Below are 27,222 nucleotides of genomic sequence, written 5' to 3'. Positions count from 1 at the left end.
CAAATTAAAAAAAAAAAAAAAAAAAAAAAAGAAGGAATGGGGGAGGGCAGTGAGCACATGTTCATGTTGTACTGTGCCATATGTTGTAGTAAACTGGGTGTATGAATTACCATATGTGGATTTTCTTATCTCTGGCCCTTACATAACTTTGACATGAATGTCCAAATTGCCAGAGGAAGAGGCAGCAGGATGCATTTTTATCTCATCTTTGACAAGGCTTTCATGGAATGGTAGTATTTTTTCCAGTGCATCTAGGTACTAGAGGTAGGGATGGCATTAGCAGGTATTTTTTGGGTGTATTTAAAATTGGAAGAATGTTTGTATGAATGAAAGCAGGAATTTTGAAAGCCATACCTAACTGACCTGCATTTCATCGCAGGTGTAAATTTTTGCCCACAGATGGGCTGGAAATTGAAAAAACTGCTAATCTATAACATCAGAATTATTTTTCCCCAAAGCTTAGAAAAAATCCCACACTTTCATAAAGCTATTTAAAACTCAATAATAAAACAAATACACAAGAGATTTAATCTTTTTTGGCTTTGCTTAAGACCCATTATCATTTGCAACCATCTCACCTTTCTTCCACACATCATGCACCCCTGTTGAGACAAACACTCTGCAGCTTTGTTCTCCTTTCTTTAGAGAACTATTGCTCCAGACCTGCATTCTGGTGCATGCTCCACCCTTGTAGCTCCTGTAGTGCCTTCTGTGAGGCCTTGCAGGGCCTGAAGATTTAAAATAGGAATCTAGAATAGCAATGACATTTAGGCTGCAGGGCTTTTCATTAAATTAAAGGCACTGGGGAGACTCTAATAATAGAGATGAAGCCGAGAATGGGCAAAGTAGAATTTGATCAGATAGTGCTCTTGTAATTTGATTATGCTTATGTAAGGGAGAGCTGGGACTGAAAAGGGGACAAGAGGAGAAGAATCAATAAAGAGTAAGATGACATTAGGAAAGGTTTTTCTTTCTACTGACTAGCTAGTAAGAGCTGAATAATGTAATTTTTATTCTCATATGAGCTGACCTATACTTTGGGGGTGATCTGGACTACAAGGCTGACATAGTTCAGTTCTAATCCTGTTCTCCTTTTCATGCTTATGTTTTGGTAAATCTAAAAATAAATTGAACCTAAATCCTGTTTATAGAGGACTGGATATGAAAAATGTATCTCCTGCACATGCAAATAATCATGAACATGTTTCCTGGACATGCTTTTTAGCTACCTTAGTGACCTGACCTGCTCAAAAGCAATGGTAGCACTAAAGAAGGGGAAGCCTGTGAAGTTAAACAAGGGATTGGATACCTCAGAAACCTCTGAGCATAGCTTCAGCTGCTGATACTTAGACTATGTTCATGTTTCCCATTCATGAGGAAAGAAGCAGTGTTCAGAACACTCCAAAAAGGGTTTGAACATTATGCCTACCATTCATGCATCCTTTGGATGGATGATTTGCTTTCTCTAGGCGAGGCTAAAGGTATCTGCCTGTTGAGAAAAGCTTTCTGTTAGTGTTGAGAATGAATGAAAGGTAGTACACATCTTAAAAATTTCTGTTAATGATAGTTCTGGACTCTGAAATTAAACTCAGCAGGTGAGAAGATGCCACTTGTATTTCAAAGGACACAACAATTTCCCTGCAATCATCTGATGGAAAGCAGGCATGAACTGTCTGCTCCTTGGTTAGCTCCATCTGTGTTGTTTTGTAAAATGAAACAAAGGACAGAAAATTGAGTTTCAAAACATGCATGAATCATAGTTTCTTTGATAAGTCACTTAATTTATATTTTTTGTTTTGTTTTGGTTTAATGCAAGGCTCTTCACTGGGGTTTATCCTATGCCCAGCAAATGCTATCACCAAATCCAAATAATTGTCTGGATACATGATGGTATCACCATTCCACCTGGGAGTAATTTTAGATAAATATTTTTGTGTTGCTTGAAACTCAGATATGGGATTCTACTGCACAATGCTTACAGTCTCAAATTTTGCTGCAATATTTGTGTCTGGTTTTAAAACTCTATCAATTGTGGGAAATTATAGCTAATGACTATGTGACAAAATATACAGCATAAGCCAATCAATTCATTATGCTTTTTAGTTATTCCATTCAATGAGTCAGGTTGTGGGATGCAGTAATTTGAAAAGTTTTATCAATTGATTAATTTTCAATCTGGTGTGAAAAAAATCAAGCTGGGAAAGAGAGAGCAAAATTTTGTTGCATTGAGCCTTACTTCACTTCTATAATACCTCTTGCTCAGTCATCTACCAGGGGAACAAATTTAATTTGAGCTGCAAAAAAATGACTTCTCACCATGTTTTTCAAAGTATTTTTAGCAGCAGTTTTTAGTGCTTTGTTTGCAACCTGAGTAGTGTCTTGGCTCAGCCACAAAGCCACCAGACTTCAAGCACTTACATTTTTTATGATCTGCAAGAAAGAAATGCCTATATTCTTCATCAGTTGTGTTTGGGTGCAAAAAGAATAATAAGATCCTGTATTTCAAGCAACCACTTCTGAAATCTTGTTGTTCTCAGGTGCATTATATTAGAAATTGATGCAAACTTTACCTCTTTAAGTGGTGATCCTGTGAGTGAATCTCCTCAGGACGTGGTAGACCCTGTTACATCAGCAGCTTAAAAATCACTCAGAAGTGTTTGTCACACAACTAAGCAGCTCCTTAGTGAATATATTGATCTAGGCAGGGTTTTATTACAACATGAAAACTGTAGTTACTAAAACTGGTTAATGATTTTTGGGCCAAAATATGTTTTGATTCTAATTCCAGGTAATATGGGTTTGGGACAGGAAAGAGTTCCCTCTGTGACTTTTTACCAGAAATTTTGAAAACTAAATTGGTGCAGGTTTAATGCATGTATAATTTCCACTCTGGTTCTCAGGAGCCAAAATTTTCAAAGTTTGCAAATAGATTAAATGCATAAAAAGAGAAAAAGAAAAAAACTAGTGGCTGCTTATCATTATATTTACTTCTGTTTCAAGAAAGCAAATGGAGAGGGGAAAAAGCTCCAAGAATTACCAGGAATCCTTTGCAAAATTACTGTTTTGGTAAAAGGTAGCCACACCAAAAACCTGCCATATGATTTTAATAACCATAGTCGATTTAAAGGGAAAGGCTCATTCTGAGGTTTAAATCCTGGAGCTCTTGTTAGATTTTCCTAAACAAAACCTTCCTTTCTGTCTATTAAATAGGTAATTTTGGTCTTTCCTGGACCTGACTTACCTGGCTGAACAGGGTTAGAATAATCTTTTTACCTTAGTTTGATTCTAAGTTTGATTCGAAGTTTATCCACTTTGATTCTAAGTACTAAATGATAACCATCTGCTTTTTAGACATCTAATCAAAATGTCTAATAACTTTTTGGATACTCCAGACCATTTTGGTTAGTTTAGCAGTAGTCAGCATAGCAAATTCATCCTAATCTCCTCTCATAAGGGCAAAGACAGAAAACACAGTGCTACTGAATAATAGATTGGTAAAAAGGTCCAAATTCCTCACTGTTGTTAAAAGATAGGCCAGTTAGAGATGTACTGCCTTGTCAAGTTTTTCCTCCAAATCAGCACTGCAAAGGATCAAGGATTCAATATAGAGAACATTGTATTTGAGTGTAGGGGGTATTTTACTTCTACAAGAAGGATATGCATTGAAAATTAGAGGTTTAACATTTTCTATTACTGTCATTGCTGTATACTGAATTTAGGTAAATTAACCTAACAAAGCAGAACCACTTTAGTACAGTAATCATCTAAATTGGCTTTTTTCTTAATCTGATCACAAATCCTGTGATTTATAAATAAAAAACATCACATCATTAATAATAATTAGGAACAGTTTACCATCGTATTGCACAGCTCACAGCATCACTGTGGCATTGTTTCCTTGGTCTTGCAAAATTGTCATCAGAGGAACACTCTGCAAAGATTTGGAAGATGCATTATTTTAAAATACACATTTAAAACTAGTTAGTCTAATTCATTGTAAGAGAAAATTACTCCTATTTGTTATGAATTTCAACTATAAATAGTCTTTTTAAAAGTTTTTTTTTTTAATTGTATGTATTCTTAATCTGCTGTAGAAAAAAACTCTTACTAAGATATTTAACAATACCTAAAAATAAATTTTTGCTGAAAGCTTTGGCAGAAACAAGAGTAAACAATGGGCTGAAGAGACAAAACAGACAATTATTTTTGCCAATATATTCCATTTTCAATGATGGCTAAGTGGATAAAGAGAACAGTCATGAAGCACTCAGCCAGCTCAATTTAGGATTTATCTTCCTAATGCACATTTAAGAATTATTAAATTTTGGCCTAGTAAACCTAGATTTTCAAACTTGATTATACTAGACTAGTCAATTTATTGGTGTTTCTTCCCAAAATGTACCTGATGCATTTGATAGACCAACATAAATGTCAGTATTTTGCATTTAATCTGTTCTTAAAAACATATGCATTGCTTCTTACTCAGTAGCTTAAGGCTGTTCTTGTTGGGCTGTTATGAGCTGTAGTGTATATTGGTACATAGGGTACATCATCTATCAAACAGATTTCCACTTGCTGTTAGTCAGAGCTCTTTATTACATTTAGATTTTTTTCTTTTTGATATAAAACTTGTTGTTGTAACCAAGTGAAATCTTGGTTACACTGAAGTCAGCGGCAAAACTCAGCTGCCTTGAATTAGCCAGGATTTCACCCATCATTGAAGGATTTGGAAAATAAAAGTAGCTACTAGAAAGTAGATTTTTTTTTAAAAAATCAAATATAACAATTAAAGCCATTTCATTTTCAAAGTCTCAGAAATACTAAATAATTTTAGAAAAAAAACCAAATCAGATTTGTATTGTAGGGCTTCACTGCTTCATCAAAACACTCCAGTCGTTGTATTGTGCTGATTGGAATAAAGAACTTTACTGGCACTATGTACAGAGCTATTCCTGTGCAAGCAGATTAACTCAAAAAGACACTCTGGATGTGAGAAAATGCTCCAACCTACAAGGTACAGTATGCAGAACCTTGCTTGCATCACCTCAATTCTTCTTCTTAGGAAGAAGAAAATTAAAAAAAAAAATCGGTTAACAAATTCCTTGTGAAGTTGCTTTTATGCAGCAATGTATCTTGAAATAGGAATTAAATACCATTTTCCCCCGTGGTATTAAAATATGAATGCACTGCTCTTTTTAAATGTATGCAAAAATTACTCATTATTGAATATCAACTTTCTGTTCAGAGCTTTTTTTCACAGTTTGGAAATTTAGCACCAAAAATAGAAGTTTATAATGTGTCTGCTGATACAACATAATAGCACAGGCAGATGATATTATGATAATCAACCAAAGCTATTTGTTGAGGGCTTTTTCAGCACTGGAAATGGATGGAGCCTGTTCCTAGGAGGAAAACTGTGATGGGAACCCTGCAAAAGGGTTGCCTCAATACTTTGAATGTAGCATGACTCAATGCAGTCAGAGATCAGTATTTTTATGCATTTATTTTGGGCAGAAACTTACTCTCTCCCTGCATTTTGATAAAGGCAGTGGAAACAAAATAGGCAATAAAAATCGAATTTACTTATGATTCTTTCCTAAATTTTGTGTGGAGAAGATTGTGTACTAAAGTCAAAGCTAGTTTTGGGTAAGCATTTATGTATTTACATCTCTAACAGGAACATTTTCAATATTTACAAGTTTTATTTTAGTTGTTCTTTCAGACGTCAGTGAGCAGCCTATCATTCCCTGAATCTTTAGACCTGAAACTGTGTTCCCTGTTATTTTTGATACTAAGTGGAAATTAATATAATATGGAGTTGACTTTGTCAGCAAGGGTAGGTTTGTAGAGATTGGTGGTGGTGTTCCATGGATTGTAGGAGGAAAACAGCAGATTAGCTGCCCAGCACAAACCTGGATTACCTGGAATATATCATTTCAGTGGGATTTTTGTCTGAGTGTAAATTAATGCCCAGTTTTTCCCACAATGGTAAGGGTGAATTTAACACAGTAGCTGTTAAATATGAGTCACTAATGAGAACATGAGAGAGACTAGAAACTGGGTCTAAATCCTGCTACACTGTTCTGTCTTGATTAATATAAGTATTTTAATTTCAGTATCTGCAAGATTTATCAGAATGTTTCCTTGAACTTTGCAAGTCTGAGCACCTGTCTGACTCTATTTTATTATATCCGGGATTCCAAAAATTATTAACTCAAATTTGCACAGGAATTTAAAAATATTAAACTTATGCACTACTGCTAGCACTTTCCTTCCTTAACTCTGGATAATAGAGAGTATATTTTTGTCATCTCATGTCCCTACCTTTCTAGCAGTGGTATGTTGCTGACTCTGACTGCATTTAAAGCTTTAATTAACCAAAAAGGGACATTGAAGGCCACCAGACTTCTAGCTTTTCGTGCCACTATTTTGGTTTAATACTTTGTAGACAGATTTAAAACTTCTTTAAATCTTTAAAATTTAAAACTTCTTTGCAAAGATTTAGTGTTGAGTGATGTTTCGGGTTTTTTTTTCCCCTGAGATTTGGCAAAACACACTCTTCATTAAAAAAAAAAAAGGCTTATAGCATTTAGTTTCTACAATATAAAAGACAAAATGTTAGATGCATTGACTCTTATATGTACACACATATATAAACATTTATTACTTGGTGCCAATATAGAAATTGGATATAACAGTGATGTAAATGCTGATTGAATACACTACAAAACACCAATAATTTCTGGTCTCATGTGAGATTATTGATTTCATTTCATCATTATTACATTAAATTATAGCAAAAGCAGGGCACAGTAGGTAACTAAAGCATCACATAATATGAGGGACTGTTCCATATGTCTGCTTTTCCCTTTGGTATTTTCTTTTTTAAATAGTGGGGGAGGAAGAAAAGGCGAGCTATGCAAGCTTTTTCTGAAGAGCTAACATCTGACTCTGCTTTGAGGCTTTCTGATGCTGCAGCTCCTGTGGAGACTGCTGCTCTCTGATACCTTCCCTGTGGCTTTGGCATCTCAGCCTTGCTGCTCTAGATCCTCCATTGTTCAATGGTGTGTTGCCCATCTCGATAGACTTCAAGAAATTGGTTGAAAACATGGGGAGAGAAATTTGCAAAGCTCAAGACAAGGTCCAGCCTTATTCCTGAGTGTGGACAATCATCCATAAATGCACAGGAATTTATGTTGTGTGCAGTATTAGACATAGTGCTGATAAGGCCAAGGTTCAGGTTGGATCTCTTGTGTTTTTTCTGCTTTACTGCTTCCCATACGAAACTTCTCCATTTAAACAAAGTAAAAACTTGTATGCATCTAACATTTTTTTTTAACATCATAAAAGTAAAACCCATAGGGTGAAAAGTAATTTTTCCTTTGGAAAAAAAAAAGGCTTAACAGCTGGGAAATTGGAAAAGTGAGTGGAAAGAAAAGAGTTTAGCTCAATTAACTGCTGTCATTCAGTAGCTTCCTCCTGGGAGAGCTTCGTTTCTTTATTCTATTGTGTAGGCCTAATTCCATTGTCATGAAAGAGAACAGATGAAAGGAGTTAAAGAAGTCTTAACTACAGCAAATCTAGTGTATTAATTTTCCAAATTGTACCAGAAGAAAAGGGTGCTGTTTCTGTCCTGTGTTTTTTGCTTAGAAAGCAGTTTCCACATCAAACCATGATGAGCATCCATCGTGCTCCTCACCTTGGACAGATGTGACTTCCTCAAGACACTCATAAGCCTCTAGATTTTGAAGCTTTCTAGGATTCCTGGGTAAAATAAAGAATACTTTTGAATGTACTTTCATAACATATATGCAAGAAATAAAATTTGACTGCTAGAATTTCTAGATTTCAAATGTTTAACTGATGCTGTTGTTAAGATGGAAAATCAGGGAAGGGGGGTCCTTGTGAGCCTATAGCTTAACAGTTCATGGAGTACCTGATCTTTAGGTTAAAGGTATTATTTCTCCGTAAAAACACAGCCATACACCTGGATCTTGCAGAGGCATCCACAGACTCAGAACTTGGAGATTATTCTTACTTCCTGCACTCTTAAGTTGTGTGAGCCTTCACAAGTTCAGGACAAAAGACTGTGCTTGACTCTCTTGGCTTGCCTGTGTTTTGATATGCTCTTCAGGTAGGATTTCCATCTGTTCCTTTAGGTTATTCTTTCCCCCAGCCATATGTGACAAGTATCTGTTGGCTTTTGCAGTGAGCTTGTTTCTGTTCAAACAGTGATTGCTGTGTAACTCTTTCTTCACTGCAGAGCTTTTAAGATGTGTAGCTTATACCCTGGCCAAATTCCCAAGCTGAGCATTCCTTACTTCTCTCAAGTGCAGGACCTGATGAAAATTTAGAAAGGAAGTTAGAATTTTGTGTGAGAAAGGAGATATACCTCACAGGGTTGAATCCATTAGACCCAGAATTGTTTGAAGCAGGACTTAATGATGCCAGAAGTGGATAGTCTTGGTAAAACTCCCTGCTGAAATTGCACACATTGTCCAAGTAATTCCATACCCACAAGGAGAAATAAAAGAGGAATTACTATAGTTTGGTAATTAAGGCATTCATTCATACAGGACATCCAAATTCAAGTCCTTTGTCCCTTCTCTTAAGAATATTGAATGACTGGCATGTAGTGAAACAGCTTCAGCAGTTCCACTACAAAACACTCCACAGATTGTAATATAGGGCACTGGTTTGGAGTGTAGAAAAATGTGGTTGAGAACCTCAGAGCAGATCAGCTACAGCAGGGATCTGAACGAGATCTTTCACCTAATCACTTCCAGGTGCATCTGAGTGAATAGACACTGGACAGCATTTCCTCTCTTGTTAACAAAACCATCCTCCAAATAAAATGTGTGCGCTGACAAGATGAGAGAGCACAATAATTATTTTCTGCTCCCACTGAAAGATGGAACAGCTGAGTGGCTTCATGCTAAAACCTGTACACAGCGTGCAGCTCGCTGTCATTACTGAAGTGCAGTGATGGTGGAGAGCAGTGAGAGTGTCATTCTTGCTCTGTGCTGGGATAATCATATCCCAAGCACAATGGCCAGTGAGCTTTAGTGTAGGCAGAAATTAAAATATCTCATGCTGTCTAAAGAAGTGATAAAGGCTGCATTTAAAAGGAGAACCCAAGTAATGTGAGATTCATGAACAGTTTTATGTCAATTGGAGGTAATGAGGTAAACCTTAGCCAATGCTAGAGTCCCATTTAGATGCAGCAAAATATAAACCCCTGGATCTGAAGAATATTAGAAACACTCTGTGTACAATAACAGTGGTTGACTGGATATTAACTGCAGCTATGCCTAGAAAAATAGAAAGTATGAGAGTTGGTTTTATGCAGTCCTTTGCATAGCATAGTCCATGTGGGATGGTTGCCAATTATTGCCATTAATTTAGACAGTTTATTTTCCTTTGTAGTCCACAGTGAAGAGATAAAATGCTGGTTATGAATAGCATGCATAATGAGGAAATAAAACACGTAATCCCATACAAAAATAATTGTATATGGTGGAATTTTGATATTAGATTGTAGTCTGAAGCTTTTAAGAGTAAATGCGTCTCAAACATTTCAACTGCCTTTTTGAGGAAATTGGAAATTTCACTTCTCTGCTGTTTTACAGTGATACAGATAATGTACATTGAACAGAAAATAGGGAAATAATAGCTATAGTTGCATCAGTTCTTGCTTTTGAGATATGTGTATTTATAGGGCACATTTGACATTTCTTGTGTTCTTAGAGTGGGACTTTATTACTCAAAATGTTTAAATATAAAATGTCGAAAATGTTTTCCTTCTCTCAGTCTTCACAGATGTTCTTTATTTTAAAATAAATATCAAAGATACTTTGAGCCAAATTCTTGTCTCCAGTTATATCCAACCAAGTCTGCCAGTTTCAATGCTCTTGCTTAGGAGTGTCTGGTCATGGTTTTCTCTCCCCTTGTATTTTCCCATTTTTCCACCCATTCTCATTGTCATATGCTTCAGTAAAGCCCAGATTCCATATTCCATATCTGATATTGGACACCTTAGCTCAATCCCAAATGGCTTAATCTGCCAAGATGCCTTTTTTTTTTTAAGCAAACTTTTATCTTTATTTACAATTGAGAAAAAACCCAACAGATTAAAGTAAAAAGAATGTTAGAGTTGCTGGAAGGAGATTTTCTAGAAATATCTAAGATGCAAAGGAGAAGGAGGAGGTTTTTTTTTTCCTTTCTACCATGGGCAGATAATGTGAGTGAAAACTGCAGCTTTCATGTACACAGTCATCCTTTACCATATGTCAGTTTGCCATATGCTGCTATATGTTTTATCAGATGCAGGGTAGTCTTTCTGCAAATGCAGCCTTACGTTGTGCCTTCATTATTAGAAATCAGTATGTCTTTAACATGGAGACTTCTGGCTGAAGATACCTTATTGAAAAGTTTTATAAGACAAGAAAAGAGACAAATTTATCTTTTTCTTAGCCAATTTTCACAAGGAAACTACAGCCCCTTATTTGCTATTTATCTGCAAATAGCACCTTTTTGTTTTGTGGCAGTGAAGATGTGTTTTTCATGTAATATGCTAGATTGAAATCTACTCTTAATGCTTAAGTAAGATGTGATGATATCAGGGTTTAAAAGGTCTTAAGCTGTGGCAAAGTTATACCACATTAAATGATTTAAGCAGCCATTGCTTTTAAATGTGTTTTTGACCTTGTTCAAGATTGCCGTTTACCTCAGTGGAGAAAACATTATGTTTGCATTGTAAATATTCAGAATTAGCAGTACCTTAAATTTATTCGTACCCTAAGCATCTTGGAAGGGTTCAGAGAAGTCCCTGGATTGAGTTTGAAAATGATAGCAGTAGCCTAGATCCTGTTGTAGAAAGAAAAATATAGTAGAAGCCTGATCAAGACCAGTTTTCACAGTCATTGTACATCAGACCAAACCTACCAAAGTCAGTTGTCTTTAGTTGTTTCTCTACCAAACACTTATTCTAGAAAAAAAACAATGCACTTCCAGCCTAGGGTTTCTTACTAGCAAACCAAGAGGTTTTACTTCACTGTAAGTGGAAACCAGTGTACCTTTCCTAGGACCTGTGTGCCAATTAAGTTCCAAATCCTAGATATCAATTGGTGCAAACACATCCAATAGATAGAGATATATAGATTAGATATAGATAAATATCTAGAGATAGATAGATAGATAGATAGATAGATAGATAGATAGATAGATAGATAGATAGATATTTAAAACAATGCCGGTTCCAGAGCATTCTGTTTACAGTAAAAAGAAAACCCCAAGTATCTACAACACATCTGGAACATGACTGGTCAGATAGTTGAATGTTAAAAGCACTAGGAAAGGAAAAAATTAAGGCAGAGATGGGAAATTAAACAAAGCATGTGCATGTAGGTCAGAAGGTAATGAATTAGCTGTTCTAGTCCTTAATGCCATCCTTACTTGTTTGATTCATGCTTTCTTTTCTCTAGCTGAATCTCTTCTGCACTCTCCTTAAATGCTGTGATCAACCCTGCCTAAACACAGCCACTTTTCACTGATTAGCTTTTTGTAGGAAACCCTTGCCAACAATCACAGTTAGCATTCTTTTTCCCTCATCCAGCTTTAAACAAAAGTTCTTTTTGATCCTTTTGCATAGATGGTTTTCACCTGCATAGAAGATAAACCTTCTGCCAGCAAATACTACTTAGGCTGATTACAAATCCTTATTGCACTCATTGTCCATGAAAAACTTCTTTGGTGAGCTAATTTGGTTCGTGTTTTATTTTTACAATCTTCAGTGCCTCGGTGCCACTCTGGCTGTTCTTTTGTCATAGAATCATGGAATGATTTGGGTTGGAAGGGACCTGTGCCAGTGCCTCACCACCCTGACAGTAAAAGATTTTTTTCTAGCATCTAATCTAAACCTATGTAGAAAGATTATGGCTATAAAGTTACATGTATGATTAGCATTTTTATTTGGAAATAGATACAGATTTTTCCCTGATTTCTAGTGCTATATAAAAAGTATGATTTTTTTTTTAATTATTACCACTCATTATCCATTTTTCATGATCATTTGCCTTCTGAAATCTGTAATTGGTTTATCAATGACATACAGATTATAGCTTGAAAGAGAAACACCTCTAAGATTATCAAAGATGACAAGTATTTTAAAAATTGATAAGCAAGTTTAATAACCTGCTTCATTAAGTAGAAACAGAAATTAATCTGCAGAGATGTTTACATGTAAAAAGAACAAGTCAATTGCTCAGTGATTTTTTTTTTTTTAATTATAACAAATCTATTTCCAAATGAAGCCATTTCTTTGGCAGTTGCACAGAAGGGTAGTGATTAGTACAATGAGATAAATCAAACAGTAGAGAAAATGTGCCATTTTCCAAATTACTGCCAATTATTGTTACTTCTTTCTGAGTTCCAGGCTCTCCTGGATTCCTATAAAGATCCTTTTGGAAGCTTTACAGTCAAAATCAAGATTCAGTGACTTATAATCCAACTAACCATCAATTTCTAAGCTCCTGCTGAGTGACAAACACTATAAGAAAACATTTATGTCTTGTTTTTTAACTTAGCTGACTTACCTTTCCCATTTCTTCAAGCTCTCATTGCTAAACTATCTAAGTTCCAAGGGCAACTAGGGTTATTTCTTGGGAACATTCAGATCAGAGGCAACTTAAATAAGCACTGGCAACCACACAGAAAATATGGTGTCATTAGTTGTGACAACTTAGCTCTGAAATGCATTTTGGATGGTGTTTGGAATGAGTGGTTCTGGACCTTTTAACATGTTGTGATGTCATGCAAACAAAATCATCCTTTAGATTATCTTCTAATCTTAATTATCCAGTTCCCAAATAATTTATCTTCTATTTTTATTTTTTTTTTGTATTATTGAGAAGTTCATAGAGGTGCGAAGTTCCCAAACCTCACCTTTCAGTGGCTTGCCTTTCTATATGCCATATACCTCCCAAACTTGATTTCTATTTATAAACTTGCTATATTTGCACCTTGCCATTGCAGTTTTGCTTTACTTTTAGGCTTCTGCAGAGCAGACAGCTCCCTGGATCAGAAGTGTTGTACCATGTGCACCAGGCAGCATTAAGACCAGGCAATTAAATGCTGCTGAGTAGAATATCTCCTTTATAATTACACACCATCAGCTTTCTAACCCCTTCAAGCAAGGAGTCTGATGATTATTTTATAACTATACTATACCTATAAAAATGCACTATTGTTCTTGAGCCTTGCAGCATGCTTTGTTTTTATATGGCATTTTTGACTGTCATTTGCTGGGTCCTGTCAGAGAGAAGAATGTCCCCAAGACTGAGAGGACAGTGAGAGTAGCTCCCAGTTCCTCTAATCTTTGAAAATTTATGTGCCAGGTTCAGGGAAATGGTTTGCATTTTATTGAGAGTAACCAGAGTAACACCATTTTTTTAAGAGGAAACAAAAAGACTTCATGTTTTTAAGTCTGAAGAGGTAGATAAGGAGAAAACACCATCAACATAGAGGATTAAGAAATTGTTATTATATAGAAGTGCATTTAGCCTTAAAAAGTAGTTACAGGTGGATCAGAGTTGCTAAGGAAATGAGTGTCTGGCATTTGGTGAGGGGTGGGGTTGTGTTTTATTTTGAATTTTTTTAATGTGAGTTTGATTTCTGGAATAGAGTTTCATGCTGATGCATTGTGATTAGTAGATGCTTCTGCTCAGAGCTTAAATCACTGTTGTTTACAAAAAGCTCTGTGGGGAGCGCTAAGCCTCTGGTCTCAGGCATTTACCCACGGTCCCCAGGAAGCAAAAGCTCAGGCTCCAGAACCCAGGCCTTAATTACACGAGATGAGCAAACTGAAGGTATGTCAAGGAATATTTTAGATTTCAAGAGCAGGTTAAACTATCTGAGCAGACACAGTTTTAGATCCCTTCAGTGCACTCTGCATTAATCACTTCTCATTCTCTAGCTTTCCCCGGTCCTGGAGGCTCTCTGATGTGCTCTGGGATGTCCCGTGGTTTTTTTGCTGTGTTTCTTTGCTTGTATCTGCTGTCTTATTTGCTGCTTTCATAAGATTTTTATAAGTTTCAAACTTTCTGTTATTGTCTTCTTCCAAAGTAGTTTCTACTGAAAGGTGTTTCTGATGAAAAACAGAAAAGGGACAGTACCACGTCACATACCAGGCTGTATAAGGATTTGTTCTTTCAGCTTTTTATGCTGCAATTAAGGAATCCCTATAAAAAACCAAGAAACAAACAAACAAAACCCCACAAACAAAACCAAATAACTAGCTAATATATATCTATAAAAATCATAAAAATAGGTAATTGGTGACTAGCATGGACCTCTGTGTGAATGGAATCAATTCAAGTATTGTGAAACAACATTTCATGCAAGTTTGATGTAGCTTTTAAAACTACTTTTAGAAAAGGTTTTAAAACAATTGACTTCTCTTATCCTTCATGAATGAAAGGAAACTTCATCATGGTTAATGGGGAATTATGATATTCAAAGACAAAAATACTCATAGTTTCTAAGGGTTTAGTGATATGATTCTTGATAATTATGCTTCCTGTAGAGTTTTGGTGCTTAATTGTGAGAAGATTTATCTCCAGTGTATTTTGATTAGTACTGTTTTTCTATGCAAAAGAGCAATACAATTGACTCCTTACCTTGTTCTTTTCTCTCCCTTAGTAATTTTCTGGATTTACTTACAAAGGAAAGTCAAAAGCAGTAAGGATGGGTTTGGGGTTTGTTTGTTTCAGAGTTTTGCAACACACCCTAGTTATGCAGTCCTTTATTCTGAAATTTTGGTCACCATTGTTTTGCACTGTGACATATTCAACAATATGATCAGGATATATCTAAACCAAAGGAGAAAAGGTCATAAAATTAGTAAGCATATGAAGCAGGGAGAGAGGAGGAGAGCAATATCACATACACTGGAATATCACACATATTGTGCAATAATCACAAAATGTGCAGCATGTTACATACAAATCACTTTCAAAACAGTGCCTGTGTTTATATGAGTAAAGTTTTGAACTCAAAAAAATTCCTTTCCAGGCATGTTCTTAGTTGTTCAACTTTATCAGAATTTAAATGTATTGTACAAGTACAAATCTTTTTGTAGACACTGCAACAGATGGTCAAACACCATGCTTACCTACAATTATATCCAAAATTAGTGTGGCTGGTTATATCATCAAAGACAATAAAGGAACAAATGTTCACAAATAAATCTGAACCACCAAAGGTCCCTACCTACTCTGCGGAGCTCCAGCTGGCCATGTGAACTCCAGAATTTACACCTAGTGCTTACAAACTCTGGAAAGCCTGTCAGGTGGAGAGAGGGGTTAGAGATCCTCCCAGGTGAAAGAATTCACTGGTTTGTGTAGATGTGTTTAAATCACATCAGCTAAAATAATGCAATATTCATTTTCTAAATCAGCTTTTAAAAAGCTTAATTAAAAACAGAGTTTTTTGAAACTTTTAAAGTACAACAAAATCTAAAATCATAAAATACTAAGTGTTTTCATTTCACTGGGAAAGAAAGAGTTTAAAGAAACCTCAACAACTATTTATTTTGGCTTTGGAAAAGAGCCAGCAAGTCAATTATTTGTTCAGTTCTATTTGCAACAACAGAGAATAGTCCTAAATTCCAAAAGCTGCAGAGGGAAATGGTGCTTCAAAGGTGGGTACTCCTGCTCGGACACATTTCATGACAGTCTTTCCAACAGGTAGTCAGGATACTCAGAGTTGACCTGATTAGAGGGAATTTACACGGTCCAGCCAGGACTTAGTAACACCTGCACCTGTGTGGAGAAAGTGTGAAAGGAGGTGGCTACAGCAGCCATCATCTTTTCCCAAGGAATTCCTCCCAAGGTTATTTCAGGCTGGTGGGCTGATAAAAGGATGGCTCGAATTTCACCTCTGTGACTGCAGACTGAGTCAAACTGTGCCACTCCAGCTCGTGTTATCTGCACCACAGGCAGATAAAAGTATTCTCCTGGATAGCTTCCTTTCAACACCAGTGATTGGGCTTCCATTGTTGCTCTAAATCAAATCACACTCAATCTTGAAACCCTGATTCACACAGGTACAGATTAGACTTGACCCATTGTTTTGGCTTTTTAAGCACTTGCCTTTGTATTTTTTGTCTGTCAGGTTCTTCAGAGTTATTCAGTATCAGCTCCCTGAAGTGGCTCATTAAAATTTGTGTGTGTTTGTGTGTCTCACTTGGAGGGAATGAAACCTAAGAGAAATGCTTTCATATTACCTTTTAAAACAAACAGAGATACAAGAAATTATTAACTGCTCAGTCTTCCTCTTTGTCTATATGCATTACAAGTCCCTCAGCACCAAGATATTTATTGTTGGTATGTTTGATATTTATTGTTCATAGATGATATTTGGTAAAATATCTTACAATACAAACTCACTGTTTCCTTAATTCAAAACTTCCTTGGAATGCATAATATTTTTTACTAGTTTGTATTTATTTGAGGATTTTCAAGTACCACAAAAATTAACAGGGCAGCTTTGAAAAATGCCATTAGAAATAGTATATGCCCTTTTAAGAGAGCTATTGTTTATTGTTTGTGCATGCTTTTTATATCATTTTAGCCTTCAGCATCACTAATTGAATTGCAGGTGAACCTCACTTTAACTTCTGCTTTTATTACATATATATATGTTCTGCATTTACTTACAGTAGAAAAAAGCTGGGGTGAGGGGAGGGAAATTTATTCTCTCCTTCCTTTGGAGAGGAATAACCAAGATGCTGGTACTAATTCTAGCACATTCTAACTTAATTCTGTATGCATGTTTGCCAGTGTCATTTTCATCAGCACTGGTGTCACTGTCTCTGTGTAAGAATTAGAATGAGAGCAGATGCAAGAAAGGCAGAAGGGCTGTATGGCAAATAAGCACATCTTACTTAAAAAATAAAAGCTCCTAATTTTTCAGAAATATCTTGAGAGAGCTTTGGTGAAAATAGCCTAATGCAATGAATCAGGAACATAATTTTTGAATACAGATGTTCTTAAAGGATGGATTGGACCTGCTAGGCTTGAAATAGTGACACTAGCCTGAATCTTTTCTGCCCAAATGTGCAAAGCACTGAAAAGCATCGGGTGGGAGTGTCCACCAATATCTCTTCCACCCATACCCAGCTGAGAAGTGCTGCAGAGTTTCTTGTTCCTCCCTCTTTAGTGGCTGGCATGGCTCCATCAGGTCTCTTGCATGCACAGTCTGCTATCCTGTGGTGGTGATGGAAAACAGAACTGGAGCATTATGTTGCTCCCTGTGTGATCCTTCAGAGCTTATTCACAATCCTTTGTGTTTCATGTGGCAGCAGAAGAGAGCACTGCTTTGCTAATGGAATAACACTGATGAATTCAGTAACAGGAGCTTTGCAGAACAAAAAAACAACAGTTACTTAATATGTGATTGTGACCACATTTTTCCCTACACTCCAACTCCTTAATAGTCTACAGCCATTTATAGCCAGGTTGTCTCATTATAATAAAATACCACATGCATTTATTTGAAAGTTTCTTAGCACAATTTGTAAGCCCCAGACTTGTGGAGTGGCTATATATTCAAATATAAATTTAAGGCTGTAATCCCTGAATGGGTTTGCTGTGATTTCTAAACTTGTAAAATCATTGGGTTGGTTTTTTCCTTTCCAAGTGAAAAGCAGAATGCTTTCCTGTTGTTTGAACTGAGACAAGAGGATTCTTGTCTGTTCCATCAGCATTTCACCCTAATACATTTTCAGAGTTACAGATATCATTCAGAGCATACATATAATTCTCCATGGAGGATTATGCAATTGCATCAGTATAAGCAATAATTCTGTTACTTATACTACTTCATGTTGCTGTAAATGAATAAGTGAGAGGTTCCTGAAATCAAAGCTTGCAAGACCTTAAAAAGGAAAGGGTGGAAAAGAGAAACATAGGGACTCAATTATAGGTCATATCAACAGTTTTAATCTGCTAGCAACTTTGTTAACTGTAAACCACTCTAAATTAAAAAAAAAAAAAAAAAAGAAGAAGTAAAAAAAAAATCATACCTTCTGGACTGTTCTGAAAACATAATTTGATTGTGTTAATTATTTGATAGCAGGTCTGGATGCTTAAAGTGTGTTACAGGTATCTCAGAAGGCTTCAACAAAGTATTTGTTTAGTAAAGGGGACCTGGCCCATCCTAAGTAGTCCATGATTGCTTGGCTAAAGTCCTTCTAAAAATGTCTGATTTTTTTTTTATTTTACTTTTTAATTACTCATGAATATGAGATTACTTCAATATTTATTGCCTTAATCACGAAAGGATATGAGCAGAAGCTTTCTTGGGGACTGTTGCTAACCTCTGGAATATTGCAAAGGATACATAAACCCAAATATAGAGCTTTTTCTTTGTTCTCTCTCACACATGCAGGCAAACAAGTGTACACACATACCCCACTCCCACTCTTTATCCTCCTCATTTCATTTCCCCATGCTCTCTTTCATAGCTATGGAAATCTGCCCAGCAGTCAATATTCCCCATGCAGGGTGGAGGAATTCTCAGAGAGGCAGAGAAGCTTGCATCCCATCTGTACTGCTGTGGCAGTGGTTTTGTTGTCATTTTTAAAGGGTTTGTTTTCCCTCAGTTTGGTTTTGTGTTATCTTTTTTTCTCTTTCTTTTTTTCTAACATGATCCACTGGAAAATGTATTTGGAGAGAAAAGCAACCTGTAATGATGTTCTGTTGAAACAAGTGATGCTTGGCTTGCTGAAAAGCAGAAGGAAAATAATGACATGAAAATTGTCCTTGCTCAGGAGCAGTAAGCAAAGATTGTATATAATTGGACAGTTATGAATCAATGAAACTGCATAGTTTTTCATGCAACTTGGCAAAAATTCAACCTCCCTATGTATAAATAATCAGGATCAAAACACTTCTAGAAAAAAAATAATTTCTTTCTTTAACTTTGTGCATTCTGGGATGAAACACTGTAACTTTGATCTTTCCATTTGAAATGTATTCCATTTCAGTCCTGAAGCTTTTCTGAAACATGATGGAAAAAGCTCTACTTTCCTTTTCAAGATGAGCAGCACTAAATTTAAACATCTATTTCATAAGTATATAGGGGAAGAAATAATTGTGAATCACCAGATTTTGCTGTTGTGTATGCTGCAGTTGCTTGGATCCTTTGTTAAAATCAGAGTCTGGAAAGTAAAACGTTCCTAGCTTCAATTTTATAATATACTATGGACTTCTGTTTCGAGATCTTCTGCTACTTCTCTTCGTCTTGTTCTACATTCTGTACATCTCTTCAGTCCTCCTTCCATATTCCCTGGATCTTCTGATGGCCTCCTATTGGATAGGTTTTTCACATTCCTCTAGTGCTGCTGATTCTTGAATTTGATGGGTATGACATTGCAGCTGTGAATTTGGTTAGATAATAATGAGGTTTATTTTTATCCAACAGTTCTCAATTTTTTTCTAATTCTTGCATTATTTAGATGCTTTATATTTTCCAGATGTATTGTCCTGTTGAAGTATCTGGAATAGAAGCCTCAATTAATCGTTTTAAAATCTGTATCCAGATTATTACAGAAACGTGTTATGAAGCAGGAAGTTAATGCAAAAGGTGTGAGAAAAGATTCATATCCTTGAAAAGTATACTCTGAGAGAATGGTCTTGAATGGAAATACACTCATCAGCAGGGGAGGAGTGAGATACAACAGGTTTATTTTCAAATTGTGGAGATCCAGTTATAATATGGATCAAAGAAAACTGTTTCTTTGAAGAACAGTGGTCAGGGAATTTCTGACAAGAGAGTATCCTGCTGAAAAGAAATTCAATAGCCATGATGATCTCTAATGAATTTAATAAATGAGGGACAAATCTTGAGATACTTTACATACCAGCAAAAAGGCATAGTTGCCTCTCCAAAGGGAGCTGTAAGGAAAGGAACTTGCTCTGGAGATTTCCCTCACTCTTCACATCACTGTAAATTACCAGGGAGAAAAAGAAGAAATTACAAATACTAGGAGACTTGTCAAGGATGGAACATGGAAATTTACAGAGACATTACTTAGGGAAGGGACTGGAAATTTCTATTATTGCCTATCCTCAGTAGCAATAGATCATAACCCTAACCCTCTGCTGTGTTGACACTCCAGTTCTCTACTTCACAACTATTGCAAGCAAATTTTATTCAAGTCTTAAATTGATATTTTGAAGTGAGTTTTTTAATCATATTTTAGTTCACTTCTGAAAGATTCATGCACAGTTATCCAAATCTGGATGAGCACTGGGTGCTGCTTCATTTAGCACATGTAAATGGCTCCATGAAATTTCAAATAGGACACCACAGTATCCAACTCCCTGAACCACTCAGAGATGCAAAATCACTTACAAGGGGAGGTGGAGAATATTGCCCACTAAAACATGGTAGTTCCATAAAGAATCAAAACTACTTGAAATGCAAGTTTCAAAGCTAAACTGGAAGTTGAATCCCATGAGAACAGACTGAGGCAATGAATACTATTGAAAGATCTAATAATGACAATTTTTGTCAGTGTTAAAAGGTGGCAAACACACACATATAGATATAAAGATATATATAATATAGATATTGATGATATAGTTATCACAGGCTATTCTTCCAAAACCCAAATGGATGTAGCAACTTCTTTTCTTTTCCACTCATCTAAAATCTTTGTGCCTGAAGCATTTTCTTCTTCTTGAATTCATTTGTTCTTGTTTTGTGATCTAGCAGAGGAATTTGTGGTGTGGTGAGATTTGCTTTCTTATTCATTTGTTTATTATTGACCTAGATAAGGTTGGTTATTCTCATTGTTGTCTTCTACATCAAACAGACAAATAGACTTGTCATCTCTAGTAACATCACATGGGGCAAAAAAAAAGGTATGGATAAGAAATTTCCTGACTTATTTATGTACCAACATGGGCAAGGGGAGGTCTAGTAGTGGAGAATATTTTTATTTCTGCAGTTTAACAATTTCCAGCAAAAAATGATTGCATGCAGGAGTGCTATTTGTAGAAATTTAAAGATGAAAAGGAGTGGAGGACATTGTCCAGTCCTGAAAGGGTAATAAATTATATTTGAGTAGTTCCAAGAAGACTATACTGTTCAGAAGTAATTCTAAAAATGAAGACTCCACCATCTTCTAGGTGATCTTTTATAGCACCCCACTATCCTCACTGTTGAGAAGGTTTTTACAATATCTACCCTGAATCTTAATTGCTGCAATTTAGCACATTTCTTTCTGTCCTGTCCATCACTGTGATTGAGAACAGGTGATTTCCTTATTCTTTAGAAACAGCCTTTCATGCATTTGAAAGCTATTATCATGTTCAATCTCAGTTGTCTCCTTTCTAGCCTAATTCTTTCAAGCTTTATTGAAGCCCCTGTTCCCTAGACTCTGGTCATGTTGCCCTCCTCACATTTTTCCCAGTAGGCTCGTGCCTTCCTGGGGTGTAATGCCCAAATTTGTGTCTGTATTCCCGCTGAGGGTTTGTTAATGCTGAGCTGAAGGGGAGAATTGCTTCACATTTTTGCAGGCTGTGCTTGTGTTTGTGCACTCCAATATGCTGTGAGCAGATGTCGACTCACGGTGTCACCCTGAACCGCGTTCGAGCAAGGAGGCTCGCACTAAAACCAGGCGACCAAAGGGAAAAGTGCCAAGCATTTCACCCTGCCACATGTCTATTAGACAAATATGATAAAGGTTTATTGGAGATTAATTAGCTGAAAAGATACATGGAAAAAGAAGTTTGCCACTAGAGATCAGTGATCAGCGTTTACTGATTTCAGAGTCGAATCATCCCCTTCACCAACAACTGGAAATCTGATAATCTTTTCTGTCAGGAGAGAAATATGCATTGCAGATTAATGGCTGGGTTTGTGTTAATGCTCTGGGTTTTCTCACTCCTTGCTTTTATAGTCACCCAGATCAGAAGACTTCCTAGTGAGGTTTATCTGTAGCTCAAGATTGATGAAATAACCTGCTGATCTCAGCACTGCCACCAAAAACCTCAGTGGTACATCAGTTTGTCCTTTTCATACAGAGAAATTAAATTAGGGAGTCTAAATAAATTAACAAAAACTTAACTGTGGTTTACCACCTGGGTCTGTACTGAGTAATGACACAGGAATTCCCTGCTGCTAGTCACATTTACAACATTTACATTGCAAACTGTACTGGAAAGGAATAAGCAAACTTCCTCAAATGCATAATTAGAATTTTCCTTCTGGAAAACTAATCTTGTGAATCTGCGTATTTCTGAGCTTCTTTAGTAGAAGGAAGCCTTTACTGTATTGCTAGCACATTATAAATCTCTTTTGATGAAAAAAATGAAAGAAATGCAAACTAAGAGATGCATTTTATAGACAAAAAAACTTTTTCATACACTGAGTTGTATAATTGAAGCCCATTTGACTAGAGAAGTTACTTTAGAAGTTTTTAAGGTTGTAAGCTATTTCCCCCTGTGCAATTCAATAGCTCATTACCAGTTAAATATCATTATATTATACTGTATATAGATCCAGTGTTCTGGAAGAGTTCCACAAGAAGCAAATGCACTTGTGGGATATCCTCTATAGCTAATGGATATTTATTTTAATGGCATAGACATTGCTTTAAATCTCTTTCTGCATTAATGATAAATTGATCATTAGTGCAAAGTAGGTGAGAATTAAAAATGGCTTCTAATAATTTATAGCTCATATTGATTTTGCTGGAATGTTTCAACAATAAGGCAGAGCCCAGGCAAATTCCAGAGCCCAGGTAAATTCCATTCAGGTCAGTGAGATATTTGCTGGAACAAGCTGTCCTTCAACCCTCACTTTGTGGGTTTTGCCCACCGTGTACGTTTGGGAGCTCAAAAGCGTGAGGCAACACGAGCATTGCTCTTGCATGGGCTCTAATGAGGAAGGATGAAGTTTAATAAGTCCAAGTGCTGAGTCCTGCATTTTGGCCACAGTAACGCTCTGCAATGGGTTACTCTGCAATGTTATAGGCTGGGGATGGTGTGGCTGGACAGTGCCCAGGCAGAAAGGGAGATGGTGGTACTCATTAACAGCCAAGTAAACATGAGCCAGCAGTGTGCCCTGGGGGCCAAGAAGGCCAATGGCTCCTGGCCTGGATCAGGAATGGTGTGGCCAGCAGGAGCAGGGAGATCATTCTTGCCCTGTACTCAGCACTGGTGAGGCCACACCTTGAGTGCTGTGTCCAGCTCTGGCCCCTCAGTTTGGGAAGGATGTTGAGAGGCTCGAGTGCATCCAGAGGAGACAACAAGGCTGGAGAGGGGCTTGGAGCTCAAACACTGTGAGGAATGACTGAGGGAACTGGGATTATTTAGCCTGGGGAAAAGGAGACTCAAGGGTGACCTTGTCACTCTCTACAACTTTCTGAAATGTGGGTGTAATCAAGTGTGGTTAGTCTCTTTCTCCAGGCAACAACTGATAGAACCAGAGGACACAGTCTCAAGCTGCATCAAGGGAAATATAATTTGGATATTAGGAAAAAGGTTTTACAGAAAGAATGATAAAGTACTGGAATTGCCTGCCCAGGGAGGTGGTGGAGTCACCATCCCTGGATGTGTTTAAAAACACACTGGATGTGGCACTGGGTGCCGTGGTTTAGTTGAGGTGTTAGGGCATGGGTTGGACTTGATGACCTTCAAGGTCTCTTCCAACCCAGTTAGTCTGTGAATTCTGTGAATTCTGCAAATTCTGTGAATTCTGCAATTCATAAGCCTCTGTGTGACTGTAATTTTGGTGTAGATTTTCACTCTTAGCCAAAAGATTATTGCTCGTCCCTTACAATTCAAGTGCATCAAGAATAGGAGTTTTATTGAAGGAAGTGCCCTGATTTGGAGTTATAAGAATTAACTCAGCTTTATAGGTCTCTCTGAAAAGAAAGTATTTGAAAGAAGATTTGTTCAATCCCAACTGAAAAATAGCAACAAGGAAAAGACATTTAACTTTTTTTAAATTAAGACCACAAAAATTATGTAAGGGAACATAATTTTAAAAATTAAGCCAGTTTTTACAATGTGATTCTTTAATTTTCTTATGTTCTCTTTATTTTACACTACAAATAATTTGAGAGCACTTCATGTTACCAAGTGAAAAGAAAAAAAAGAGTTTCACTGTAAGTCTCTTCTTGGTTCCACTCCTTTTGCTGCTTCATAAAGTGCTTTGATATATCTGGATGAGAAGGACTACACCAGTACTAAGCTTTTTTTAAACAAAGCAGCCACAGATCAGTAGCATATACTGTACCAACTCCTCTGACAAACCAGCAATTCTGTGAGAGGTAGGGATATGGAAAAAATGTGATAATTCATATTATGTGATTGTCTTCCTCCAGTGCATGGCATAATTCTGATTGAAATTACTGGCAGTACTTTGTGTGCATCAAAGGAAAAACAGCTCCAGGAACTGACATCCTGTGAAATGTGGAAGAGCTATTATAGGCTGGTGGTTCAATACAGTGGTTTCTGAAACCTTCCTGACAAAACCCATAAGCTTTTTCTGGGCAGTAATGCTCAACTCTGTGACCAGAGATGGTCAGCAGACCACCCATCTTTCCTATTCAAATTTGTGACAGCTTTAGCATGTGCAAAGACTCAAAGAGCAGGTTTCAGACCATAATCCTTTTTAGGGCCCCATTCTTCTCGTTTTACTTGTTAGAAACAAAATTAGATCCAAGGGTGTTAAAAGAAAGCTGCTGGCTTTCTAAGCCTTTAAAAATATGTATGCATTGCACATTTTTTTCTCTGAGTACATCTTTTATTATGCACTGAAATAAATAGGTAAAATTAGGCAAGTTTTGATAGAGCCACAAAATTGCAGCTGAGAAGTCCTGGATTTTCTTTCCTGTTACAACCTGCTTTTAAAGATAAGCTGGTTGTGACTCTTAATTTTAATTATAAAGCAGGCACTTTGTTTTAGCTAGGAATTTCTTTAATGTAATTCATTAAAATTAAAACACAGGTATGAATAAAATTATTTTCTGTTTCCAATCTCTTGATATTTGCACCCATTATTTGCATATATGCTAAGGAGGACAAGCTTGGCCAACAAAGTTTCTTTACAGTGGGAATGTTTTCCCATACAAATTTTCCCTTTAAGCAAAGTAGATCAAATATTTACAGGATTCCCATCTATATATGTATAAAATTTGAGGGAGGCCCACGCTTCCACAATTATTACAAACAGTGGCATTCATCAGGAAGCAATCTTTAAGTGCCTTAAACAGAGCATTGGCTTTAAAGTTGCACTGAATATTCTTGTTAGAGCTTTATAGACAAAAACTTGTAGGTGGAGAAGACTTAATCCTGCAATGTTCCGTTTAATAGTGCTGGAAGCTAAAAACCTTTCAGCATTGGTGTGAAGGGTGTAATTCCACCAAGCCTTACCCATGCCAAAACCCTTTATCTTTGGGACTGGTAATATTGACCCAGCTTACCAGTTAGCCATTGAATGGCAAATGCTTTGTAGTGATTTGTCCAAGGCTGCATTTTGCAAAACTGTGGCAGAGAAAGGTGTAGAAGTTCCATTCTTTCCATACCACCAAAGAGAATTGTAGGATTGTGTTTTAGGGGAGAGTCAAGCCATCAATCATCACGGCAGGTAATTCATATTACATTGTCACTGGATGAGAGATGTGCCAGTAAAATGCAGATAGCTGTCCCTACTTGAGTGCTTCCCCAAAAGCCTATTTCCTATATATGAATCCCCTGTATTTGTCCTTAAGAAAAGAACAGAATGTATATATCATCAGATTTTCTCTCTCCTTAAGTTAATTACCTTTGGCTTCTCTAGTAGCTTAATTTTTCTTGCCCTATCAATAAGCCTGCTGAAAGAAGCACAGCACAAAGGGTTTTATCTGTGTTATTGATTGGCTAGAAAGTGATGTGTTTGTGACTATTGGAGCTTCTCCAGTGGGTATTTATTTACATTGGGGGGGGGAAAAAAATCAGCATTACTTGGAAAAAAAATAACTAAAGCTTTCATTTAACATTACAAAAGAGAGTATTGCTTAATCCTTGAAGTAGGAAATTGCTTTTCTTCATGATCCATTGCATTCATACTGTTTCTGGCTGCTGGTGCTGAAGGAAAGAAAAACTGTTCTCCCTCTGTTTTCACTGTATCACTTTTCTTATCCTCCACAACAACAAAAAAAAAAAATTAAAAAAAGAAAAAAAAGAAAAATTTGGCTGCTAATTTGTTGTTGAAGTAAATACAGGGAGGGGAGAGCCTGGGTAAGAAAAGATGGTTTTGTCTCGAATGGGCACTTGCAAAAATGGAAGCAGCGTAAAACTTTATGTGGAAATCTGAAAAGAGGAGATTAAGGATTTGAAGTTATATATCAAAGCTGAAGTATATGAGCTATTGCTATTCTTTGAGATGCTGTTATGGTTTTATACCTAAATTCAGCATCATGCTCCCAGAAGATGAATGTTGCTAAGGAATGTTTTTTTTTCTTGTGTTTTGATCTTGTACATATACAGAGAGAAAGAAAATGGCAATTAGAAGGAAAAGGCATAGCTGGCTGAAACAAAATGCTGGTATTTCGTTTCACCTTGCTTAAGACTCATTCTTTTTTGTTAAAAGCACCTATTGTTTTATTGCTTCTAATGTGCACTATAAAAATACAGTGTGTTACAGCTCAGTGCTGGAAAATACAAATGGACTGTAACTAAGGAATGATTATTTAGCTTTGGAAGTTACAGTACTTAATTAATAATTCCCTGACATTGTCGGGACAGGTCACAGAATAGATTTTAGAGTAATTGTAAATTACCAGCAGTGGTTTTAAATTTTCCCCTAGGAACAGCAATAGAAGTTGTATTTTCTCTTTTCCTATCAGTGGTGTCTCTTGTTTCCTTTTTTAATCTGATGGCTTTCTTGTTTTTTGAATGCATTTAGTCTTGCAAACCATAATCAGAGGTTATGCCAGTAAAGCAGTACTCTGAACTGTGATGGCAAGTTTCTGAGACTGGTATCTCACAGAAGAGGCACATGTACCTTTCATTTTGAGTTTTAGCTTGTGCTAGCTATATAAGGAAAGTAGCAAGACCACACCATATGCCCAATAAAAGCTTCATTAGAAAGGCATTAGTAGATTAATCCAACTTACTCTGTGGTTTATTTTATTTAGAATGTAATAAGGTAGGTTCATTAGTTTGC

General features: G+C 36.5%; 1 protein-coding gene and 1 long non-coding RNA gene across 31 annotated transcripts in view; one reads left to right on the top strand and one right to left on the bottom strand.

The window, feature by feature from the left end:
• NRXN1 (neurexin 1) overlaps positions 1-27,222 on the top strand; it is a 681,984-nt gene that overhangs the window by 371,907 nt on the left and 282,855 nt on the right. The gene's annotated exons all lie outside the window — the stretch shown is intronic.
• LOC135445026 (uncharacterized) lies at positions 12,937-15,373 on the bottom strand. Of its 2 annotated transcripts, none has more exons than XR_010439431.1 (3): positions 15,268-15,373; positions 14,676-14,867; positions 12,937-14,143 (listed from the first exon to the last, which is right to left on the bottom strand). It is a non-coding gene; the product is annotated as an uncharacterized LOC135445026 (long non-coding RNA). The 2 variants fall into 2 exon arrangements; XR_010439432.1 differs by lacking the exon at positions 15,268-15,373 and adding an exon at positions 15,170-15,259.

Source organism: Zonotrichia leucophrys, chromosome 3 (assembly GCF_028769735.1).
Source record: "Zonotrichia leucophrys gambelii isolate GWCS_2022_RI chromosome 3, RI_Zleu_2.0, whole genome shotgun sequence".
NCBI classification, from domain to species: Eukaryota; Metazoa; Chordata; class Aves; order Passeriformes; family Passerellidae; genus Zonotrichia; species Zonotrichia leucophrys.
This window is presented reverse-complemented; position numbering and strand designations above follow the sequence as displayed.